Below are 11299 nucleotides of genomic sequence, written 5' to 3' on the forward strand. Positions count from 1 at the left end.
ACAGTTGCCGGTGTCACGCGCTGCCTCCGTACTCGCTGGGCTTTTAAAAGGGCGCTCGCGTGCGCCACCTGCAGCACGGACAGCGGTGAGGGCGCGAGCCAGGAGCAGGAGGCTTGCTTTATATCGGGCTGCGTCCCAAATCTCACACTCGTCGCAACCTGCTCAGTATACATACACTCTGCCTGCACGTATTTTAGGAACACCTGTACACACTCGTGCAGGTGTCCATCATGTGGCCGCAGTGCAGTGCATAAACATAATGGACATCAGATACGGGTCACGAGCTTAAGGTTCATCTTAAAGACGAGAATGCTGAAAAAATGTGAACTCATTTGTTCGAACTGTGGCATGATTGTTAGTGCCAACCTGGCTGGATCGAGAAATTTGAGTAACTGCTGATCTTCTGAGATTTTCACATCCAACTGTCTCTAGAGTTTACCTAGATTGGTGAAGAAAAACAAACTAGTGAGCATCAGTTCTGCAGGCAGAAACACTGTTGGTGAGAGAGGTTCAATAGGCTATTTGATTTTAATGGATGGTTACAGTCATGGTGTCAAGATCAGAAATTACCCTTTGTTGATAACTGGAATGTTTTTTGGGAGCATCCTAGGCTCTACCATACTGATGGCCTGCACCCTAGCAGAATTGGAGCAGCAGTCCTCTCGGACAACATTTCCAGGACACTACACACCATCTGACTGGTAAGTCACACCTCAGATCGCAATTATAATAGCTAGGGTTCAACTCACCATACTGATACAAGTGCACACAAAGCTCGTCCTATAGTGTCTGTTCCCCGAAGAGTGAGAACAAAGAAAAAATTTGTTAAAAGCTCTTGAAATTATCTAATCACCAGAAAACCAGAAAAAGGCCAAATAAGCATCCAAAAACTATTTCTAAAGTTTGTGCTTCTCAACATTAGATCCCTTGCACCTAAAGCACTTATTGTTAATAAAATGATATCAGATTATAGTCTTGATGCACTCTGCCTTACAGAAACCTGGCTTAGACCAAATGACTACATTGGTCTGAATGAGTCTATTCCGTCAGGATATGTCTATAAGCATGAGCCCCGTCAGACTGGTCATGGAGGTGGTGTTGCAACTATCTATAACAATTTCCTTACTGCTCTTCAGAAAACAGGACCCAGGTTTAACTCATTCAAAGTGCTTCCTTAATGTTGCACTCACTCACATACATAATAATTCCCTGCTACTATATCTTGCTCTGCCCACCGTATATAGACCCCCGTGGCCCTACATTGATTTTCTTAAAGAGTTTGCACATCTACTCTCAGACCTATTGATTAATTTCGACAAAGTGTTGATTGTAGAAGACTTTATCATTCATGTAGACAATGCTAATGACGCTTTAGGACTCGCATTTAATAAATTCCTTTGGGGTTAAACAAAACATTACTAGACCAACTCATCATTTTAATCATACGCTAGATTTAATTATATCCCATGGAACAGATGTCACTGATATAGATATTGTACCTCAAAGCGATGATATCACAGACCATCACCTCTTAGCAGTGGTGGGCCGTGCACTTCACACCTAGGCCTTCACTGGTGTCCTTCCTGAATTAATCCATATCTATACCATCATTATTATCCCACGGCAATAGATACTAATCAACCGTTAAATAGCAAAGTAAAAAAGAAATTAGGCTACAGTATTTCACACCTCACAAGGAATAGTCAATATTATTACACTCCGCCATTTGTAAGGATGTCTGCGACCAAATCGATTTCTTCTCCTCTGTCAGCCATTGTGAGTTAAAAAATATATATTTTATTTACTTTGTGCGGTTCACTGCCTCTGACTACTCCAATTATCCAATCAAAGGACGGGAAATTGCTGACGTAATCGTATGCCTGCTAGATGGCCCCAGTGACTCCAACTCGAAATCTGATTGGTTAATGTAACAATTTCATTGCCACTTATTTTAAGCTACGGGCGCCTGCACTATTGATTCTGAAGGCCTTAAGGCAGATTTCTTTCACCTTGGCAACACATGATGTCAGCCACTGGCTAAAATATGATTGAATAAATACTCTTATCATAAATAGAATGCAGAGAATAGACTATTGGGAATAATTAAATACACATTAATGGAAAAACATTTTAAATATATTACCATGCAAGTCATTGATTCAGATCACTGCTGTTTAGGCCAGCAGAGAAGGCCTTGTTGGCCCTGATGGCCCACCACTGCCTCTTAGTGTGCACTCTACCTGTAGAACGTATTAGCCATGTCTCCCCACATTATCAATTTAGTAGAAATATTAATCCGTCCACCAAAGACAGATTCACAAGTGACCTGCTGGAACTGTCTCAACTTCTTACTAGACCCCTAAATGCAGATGATCTAGATGAAGTTACTAAAAGCACAGGCACTATTTTTACCAGCACTCTAGGCACTGTTGCCCCATCCGATTAAAAAAGGTCAGAGATTAAACACCTGCACCATGGTACAATAGTCATACTCACGCCCTCAAGAGAGCAACCCGTAACCTTGAGGGAAGTGGAGCAAATCGAAATTAGAAGTTTTTAGAATTGTGTATGAAGACAGTATGTCCAGCTATAGACAGTCTCTAAAAGCTGCTAGGGCCGAGTGTCTGAGCAAACTGATAGCAATAAACCAAAACAATCCCAGATTCTTACTTAGTACAGTGGCTAGACTAACAAAACATCAGATATCCAGGGAGAGTATTCCATCACAGTTTAGTAGTGAGGACTTTATGAATTTCTTCACTGAAAAAATTGATAGTATCTGGAACAAAATAATGGAAGTTCAACCTCTGACAACATCCTGTGATCCAGTCCAGTCTAAAGCTCCACATCTAGAGCTACAGTGCTTCACAGGTATAGGACAGGAAGAGCTGTATGAACTTGTCAGCACGGCTAAATCAACAACATGCTTGTTAGATCCAATTCCAACTAGATTACTAAAAGAAGTGATACATACAGCTGGAGAGTCTCTTCTAAACATTATTAATTCTTCCCTAAACCACTCAAATTGGCAGTCATTAAACCTCTTCTTAAGAAACCTAAACTAGACCCTAATGAAATAACAAATTACAGACCGATTTCAAACCTTTCGTTCATATCTAAAATATTAGAAAAGGTGGTGTCTGCTCAATTATGCTCCTTCTTACAGGAAAACAATATCTTTCAGTCACCATCATAGTACAGAAACTGCGCTAGTTAAAATCACAAATGGCTTGTTTTTAGCTTCGGACCAAAGCTGCATCTTAATATTAGTCTTACTTGATCTTAGTGCTGCATTCGACACTATAGATCATAATATCCTCGTAGATCGCTTACAAAATCACATGGGTATTCAGGGACAGGCATTAAATTGGTTTAGATCCTACCTGTCTGACTGATACCATTTTGCAGATCTAAATGAAGAACTGTCCGGTGTAATGCCAGTGAAATACGGGGTCTCACAAGGGTCAGTATTAGGACCTCTGCTTTTTTCAATATAAATGCTTCCCTTGAGTAACATCATTAGAAGACATAAGATTAGTTTCCATTGTTATGCTGACGATACCCACTTATATGTCTCTTCTAAACCAGATGAAATATCTACATTATCTAGATTAACTCGGTGTGTCAAAGATATAAAAAATTGGATGACCGATAATTTTCTATTACTAAATCCAGATAAGACAGAGATATTACTTATTGGTCCAAAAAACAGTACACAGAAGCTCTCACAATTCAGCTTGCATTTAAAAGGATGTACTATTACTACTAGCTCAACGGTGAAAGACCTGGGCGTAATATTAGACAGCAACTTGTCCTTTAAAAATCATATTTCCAATATTACAAAAACAGCCTTCTTCCACCTTAGAAATATTGCCTTAGAAACATTTTATCTGTATCTGACGCAGAAAAGCTAGTTCATGCATTCATGACCTCCAGACTGGACTATTGTAATGCATTACTAGGTGGTTGTCCTGCATCTTCAATAAACAAGCTACAGTTAGTCCAGAATGCAGCCACTTACCAGGTCAAGATATGAACATATAACCCCAATATTATCATCCCTGCACTGGCTACCTGTTAAGTTTAGAATTGATTACAGACTAGCACTACTTACGTACAAGGCTCTAAATGGTTCAGCTCCCACGTATCTAACCAGTCGTCTAATATGTTACAATCCACCACACTCTTTAAGATCACAAAACTCTGGACTTCTGGTAGTTCCCAGAATATCAAAGTCAACAAAAGGGGGTAGAGCGTTTTCGTATTTAGCTCCTAAACTTTGGAATAGCCTTCCTGACAGTGTTCAGGGTTTAGACACAGTCTCCCAGTTAAAACATAGATCTCTTTAGCCTGGCATACACATAATTCATCTCCTAACCTTGTACTCCAGTACATCTGATCAAATGCACATTATCATCTAGTGCTGCTAATATCATGAACAGCAGCTACGCTAATTCCCTTCCACCTGTGCCTTTTTCTACCCATCCCGAGGCATCTGGAGATTGTGCCAGCTCCAGTAGACAGAGGCCAACCCTGCGAGGATCCCTGAGGCATCCAGAGATGGACCAGCTTTGGATTCTGCTTCGTGAGGATTTGGGTATAATCAAAGCAACGCTGCCGACCCTATGTGGACTTCGAGGATGACAACAACCTTCTAATTAATACACACTAACATTCTACATATGCTGTATCTGCATCACACAACTGACTGTACATGACTACAGAAAGGACATTGTTCATATGACACTCTCCGGTGTTTAGAATAATTTATAATCACACTCTCCGGTGTCACCCAAATGAGGATGTGGTTTCCTTTTGAGTCTGGTTCCTCTTAAGGTTTCTTCCTCATACCATCTAAGGGAGTTTTTCCTTGCCACAGTCGCCTCAGGCTTGCTCACAAGGGATGATTTTGTATAACATCTAGGACTTTTTGCACTATGTTTTTTGTTTCTTATGTTCTGTAACGTATACGCTTTGATTCAATTTTAATTCATCCTACCCCTCAGGTCGGTCAGGGGCATTCAGCATTCAAGTAAAACACAGCATCTATCTCTCGATCTACCAGAAACAATCTCTGTAGATTGGGTGTTCATCTTTGTCGATCGTGTTGTTGTTACAGGCCATGTCACACACAAAAAAGGGGGGAAAAATAAACTTTTATTGTTGATATGGGCAGTATCTGCTTACAAAGTACACCAAAGAAACAGAAAACATTCAAAATCATTCAGTCAAGGGAGAGGAACTGAAGGAACATGAAGAAGCTATGTTTTTGATATTTAATTCCCTGTTTAATTTTGGATGTATATTCTACATTTAGTTGTGACACTACCGATGAGAATAAGTATAAATAACTTGAAAGCGCTGAAACAATATTGCGCAGGTGGTCATAATGTTATGCCTGGTTGGTGCATGTGATGAGGTAAATACAGTTGAAACCAGATATTTATATACACTTCAGAAAAAAACAAAAAAACATTTTTTTCCTTTACTGTCAAACATTAAATCAGAGTCAACTTTTTCTGTTTTAGATCAATAAATATTAACATATTTTTTGCATTTGTTAAATGTCAGAATCGAGCGAGGGAGAATTTTATGGAATTTTTTTTTATTACTTTCATCAGTCAAAAATTTACATACACTTCCTTAGTATTTGGTAGAATTGCCCCGAAACTGTTTCACTTGGGCCAAACGTTTCGGGTATCCTTCCACAAGCTTTGTACAATAGTTTGCTGGAATTTTGGCCCACTCCTCCTGACAGAACTGGTGTAACTGGGTCAGGTTTGTAGGCCTTCTTGCTCGCACTCGCCTTTTCAGTGCCGCCCACAAATTTTCTATGGGATTGAGATCAGGGCTTTGTGATGGCCACTCCAATAACTTGACTTTGTTGTCCTTAAGCCACTTTGTAACTAATTTGGAGGTATACTTGGGGTCATTGTCCATTTGGAAGACCCATTTGTGCCCAAGCTTTAACTTCCTGGCTGATGTCTTCAGATGTTGCTTCAATATATCCACATAATTTTCTTTTCTCATGATGCCATCTATTTTGTGAAGTGCACCAGTCCCTTCTGCAGCAAAGCAGCCCCACAACATTATACTACCACCCCCATACTTCACAGTTGGGATGGTGTTCTGAGGCTTCAAAGCTTCGCCCTTTTTCCTCCAAATATACCGTTTATCATTATGGCCGAACAGTTCAATTTCTGTTTCGTCAGACCACAGGACATGTCTCCAGAAATTAAGATTTCTGTCCCCATGTGCATTTGCAAACTGTAGTCTGGCTTTTTTATGGTGGTTTTGAAGTAATGGCTTTCTCCTCCAGAGTAACCTTTCAGCTCATGGTGGTACAGGACTCGTTTTACTGTGGATAATTACACTGTCTTACCAGTTTCAGCCAGCATCTTCACAAGGTCTTTTGCTGTTGTCCTGGGGTTGATTCGCACATTTCACACCAAAAAACGTTCCTCTCTGGGACTCAGAATCCGTCTCCTTCCTGAGCGGTATGATGGTTGTACATTCCCATGTTTTTTATACATGTGTATTATTGTCTGAACAGATGAATGTGGGACCTTCAGGCATCTGGAAATTGCACCTAAGGATGAGCCACACTTGTCCACAATTCTTTTCCTGAAGTCTTGGTTGATTTCTCTTGATTTTCCCATGATGTCAAAGAAAGAGGCTCTGTGTATGAGGTGTGCCTTTATATGCATCCACAGGTGTGCCACCAATTAACTCAAATGGAATCAGTTAACCTATCAGAAGCTTCTTAAGCTCAGAATGGAATCATCTGGAGTTTTCTTTTTGTTTAAAGACACAATAAACTTAGTGTATGTATACTTCTGACTTTGATGAAAGTGATAAAAACAATACATAAAAATTCTCCCTCGCTCGAGTCTGACATATAACAAATGCAAAAAATATGTTAATATTTATTGATCTAAAACATAAAAAGTTTACTCTGATTTAATGTTTGACAGTAAAGAAAAAAAAGTTTTTGTGTTTTTTTCTGAAGTGTATGTAAATATCTGGTTTCAACTGTATGTATGGCTTGTTTTATAAATTAAAATTCTGAATCTTTATGCCCGGGGTGTAAAATTTTGTCCTCTGCTGTAACAGTAGAGAACATAAAAAAGACATGCTGAACATTAACCTTCAGTTGTTACCAGACGGAAAGACTGTCAGTCATTTTAGAGGCGCAATAACGTGGTACTGTAAAAGCTCAGCCTGAGGTTAAACGGTTATGCCGCCTTTAGCCACCAGAGGGCGCCAGTATCATGCGCTCAGTCTTATGTGTTAAGCGTCTTTGACTGATTGAAAAGATTGAAAGATTGGCCAGTATTTTGTGTATTTTGAAACTAGAGCTGTACTCTGGCCATGTTCTAGCCTTTCTTTTTTTGCCAAGTTGACCTCGCCTCCACCTTCGAGGTTCTTGAGGTCTTTTTGAGAAAAATAAACAACTTTTGTTTTCAGATGACTTTCCTTTCCTGGCAATCTTAAATATACAATAAATTTAAGTCTCAGTGCTACACTATATTGCCAAAAGTTCAGGTGTTGTTTTTCAGGGCTTGGATTTGGCCCCTTATTTCCAGTGAAAGGAACTCTTAATGCTTCAGCTTACCAAGACATTTTAGACAATTTCATGCTCCCAACTTTGTGGGAACAGGTTGGGGATGACCCCTTCCTGTTCCAACATAAATGCACACCAGTGAAAAAAGCAAGGTCAATAAAGGCAATGATGAGCGAGTTTGGTGTGGAGGAACTTGACTGGCCTGCACAGAGTCCTGACCTCAACCTGATAGAACACCTTTGAGCAGAGACTGTGATCCAGGCCTTCTCATCCAACATCAGTGCCTGATCCCCCAAATGTGCTTCTAGAGGAATGGTCAAAAATTCCCATAAACACACTCCTAAACTTTGTGGAAAGCCTTCCCAATAGAGTTGAAGCTGTTATAGCTGCAAAGGGCGGGCCAACTCCATATTACATTCATGTGCATGTAAAGGCAGATGTCCCAGTTTTGGAATGGATCACAGTCTCCGCTTTAATTCAGAGAGACAGTGGAGGGCAAAGTGCACATCTCCTGTACTGAAGTGAAAGTAGAGATACCCTATTTCAAATTTTACTCCTGTAAAAGTCCTTAATTTGAATTTCTACTTGAGTTAAAGTACAAAAGTATCCTAAAGTACTAAGGTTAAAAAAATACCACATTTATCCTAGCTTTAATGTTGTCATTTTTTGTAATGAACTATTTATTTTATGTGAGAAGAATCTGTCACTCTACTCACACATGCCTTTTGATACAAGGTCTGAGAAATGATCATGATCCACATGTCAAACATTATTCTAAATCAAGGAGCACAAGGGGAACATGGGGCTGTAAAATAGCAGGACTTCAGATCAATTATGTTTTCCTGCTAAGATTTATGTTATAGTTAAGATAGTAACAGGTACGGGTATTTGTGTATGGACACTACACAAGATAAAGGACTCATATAAAGACAGGGGCTGTGGCTTGTAAATTGTTTCCTACATAAAGTGCTTAAAAAAATTATATATTTTAATTTATATAAATATATACATCACTGCAGAAGAAAATATGAAGCACTACAGCGGGACAGCCTGACTCGGTAACTCATACAGAATAACTCCTGTGTGCTGGACACTCCTGTGTCCTGGGAATCAGTTTTAAACAAATGACCAGCGAGGATCTAAACAGATTGACTTTAACAGAAACTTGCTGCTCTACAGATTCAGAGGAAAAAAAGTTCAAATTCAGTCAATATTTCAGTGTTTAGTAACTTATGCTTTGGTGTGTGATGGGCCATTACAGTATTTGTGCAGTAATCTTGTTCTACTTTACATAAAAAAGCTATGAAATGGAAATGTTACTTGGTGACCGGTCAAATATCAGCAATAAAAGTTGAGCTATTGGGTTATTGTGTTGTTGTATAGCCATACACGACATAATTAATATAATAACAGATTTATTCACATACATAATAAAATTCATTGCTACGAGCTAACATTAGATTCATATGAAAGAAAATGGCCATTATGATTATCACAGGACGTGCTCGTAATCATTTGTTATTGAGGCAGAGGAGGTCTCTGAATATGAAAGTGTCTTTCTTCTGGTCTGCAACTTGAAACAAATCTTCTTTATATTTCTACATCTTTGTGTGCTGTCCTTAAATGAGTCCTAATTCACCTTAATATAGAAACATAACTACATTCTGATGTAAATTCTACTTTCAGCATGCTCATGGATGAGCTCAGTAGAGAAGTTGACTGCTCAGCAGTCTTTGTTGACCTGCCGGACATCCTCTCCAATAAGCTGAAGGTACGTTCACTGGAAATTCACTCACTGGCTTTGCATCTGAAATCACTTGTTTTATCTGTTGACTAAATCATGTGTGCTACTTGAGCTTTGGCCTTCTTTAAACAGGTTTTATTCTTGTCTTGACTTGTGTCATGGTTAGCTTTACCAATCTCTCTCTCTCTCTCTCTTTCTCTAGCCTTTAATGGAGAATGTATTGACAGAGTCATACCATCTCCAGCACCTTTCAGAGCATCTGAAGCACAAAGAGCTGCAGAGGGTTGGAGAAGTGAAGGAGCTAAGATCTATGGATCTCATTCACACCCTTCAGCAGCAGCTGAGTGCCACAGAGGAGCAGAACCGTATGCTCCGGGAAATACTGAAGGCATGTGAGGTATGAGTCCACGAGGCAGAAAAAGAAAAACAGAAGGAGGCAGAAAGTAGGAAAGAGTGTGAGCGGAAGATAAGGAATATGGAACTCCTGTTTGAAGGCATGAACAACCGGCTAGACGACCTGCAGGGGCAGCTGAAAGTCTCCCTGGAGAGACAGGAGCATCTGATGGGATATGTAGAGAAAGCCACAGCCAATCACAAGGCTGAAGTAGTGTAGCTGCAGCACAGTCTGGATGAAGCCAAATCAGAGGCCACAGAAATGGATATGAAGCTTCACACTGAGAGTAAGTCAACAATTTACTTTTTACTGAAAAGATATGTGTTCAGTGTCTCTAATTTATGAAATGATGTTTACATAAATGTGTTTTTCAGTCATAGAACTCCAAATAGAGCTTATGGATGAACAAGCCTTCATAAGGAGAGAGCTGAAGAAAACACCTCATCAGTCTCTACAGGAGGAGAAGCTGATGTTCAGCACGGAGCTCCAAGAGAAACTGTGCACCTCTGAGAACAAGGTCCAGTCCCTCCAGTTGGAGCTCAGCTCCTCTCAGCAGCAGCTCAGCGCCACAGAAGAGCAGAACCGTGCACTCTGGGAAATGCTGATGGCATGTGAGGCACGAGTTGAGGAGGCAGAAAAAGAAAAACAAAAGGAGGCTGAGAGTAAGGAAGAGTGTGAGAAAAAGATGAGGAACATGAATCTCTTGCTTAAAGGCTTGAACAACCGGCTAGAGCTTGCATTAAATGACCTGCAGGGGCAGCCGAATCACAAAGCTGAAGTAGAGCAACTGCAGCGCAGTCTAGATAACACCAAAAAGGAGGCCAGTGAAATGGAGATGAAGCTTCGCTCTGACAGTAAGTCAACAGTTTACTTTTTACTGCAAAGATATGTGTTCAGTGTCTCTAATTTATGAAATGATGCTTACAGAAATGTATTTTTCGGTCACAGATCTGAAAAGAATGCTGGTGTGTGAAAAAGCCTGCACGGCGAGAGAGCTGAAGAAATCACAAAAGAAAGAACTGGAGTTTGAAGAAACCTTAAAGAAGCTCACACTCAGAATAACACCACTGGCATGTCTCATACGGGTTAAAGCGACTGAGAGAGAGAATCCACTGGAGGTTATGAGTGATGAAAAGTGCATTAGAAGGAGTTGCATAAACGGTTGAACATCAGGCTGCAGAGGACCGCCGCTGACCTGCAGGGGAAAACTCAGCTTTCATTCATTATTTATTTTTATTAATTGTAAAATAATAATGCAGTTCAAAACAGACAACCAAGTCTCCATTGTCTCTATTGTATGAATGAATGAACAAACAAACAAACAAACAAACACGTGTTTTCAGCCATAGCCTTACAAAGAAAGCTGGTTGTTGAACGTGGCACCATGATCAGAGGGAGAAATTCTAAAGAAATCACTGAAGTATGAAATAGAAGTATGGAGTCTAGAGTCAGTATTCACTCTGATTCCCCAAATAAATCTTTCTATTTTTGGTTCCTCTGTTTCTTTTCCAGTCTCTGACTCGTCTTCTCTCACTACTTGAACCAACAGATTCACCAACCAGGAGAAACATTTCTACTTCCCCACATGTCCGAGTGT

The sequence above is a fragment of the Hemibagrus wyckioides genome, linkage group LG20, assembly GCF_019097595.1.
Source record: "Hemibagrus wyckioides isolate EC202008001 linkage group LG20, SWU_Hwy_1.0, whole genome shotgun sequence".
Taxonomy (NCBI): Eukaryota; Metazoa; Chordata; class Actinopteri; order Siluriformes; family Bagridae; genus Hemibagrus; species Hemibagrus wyckioides.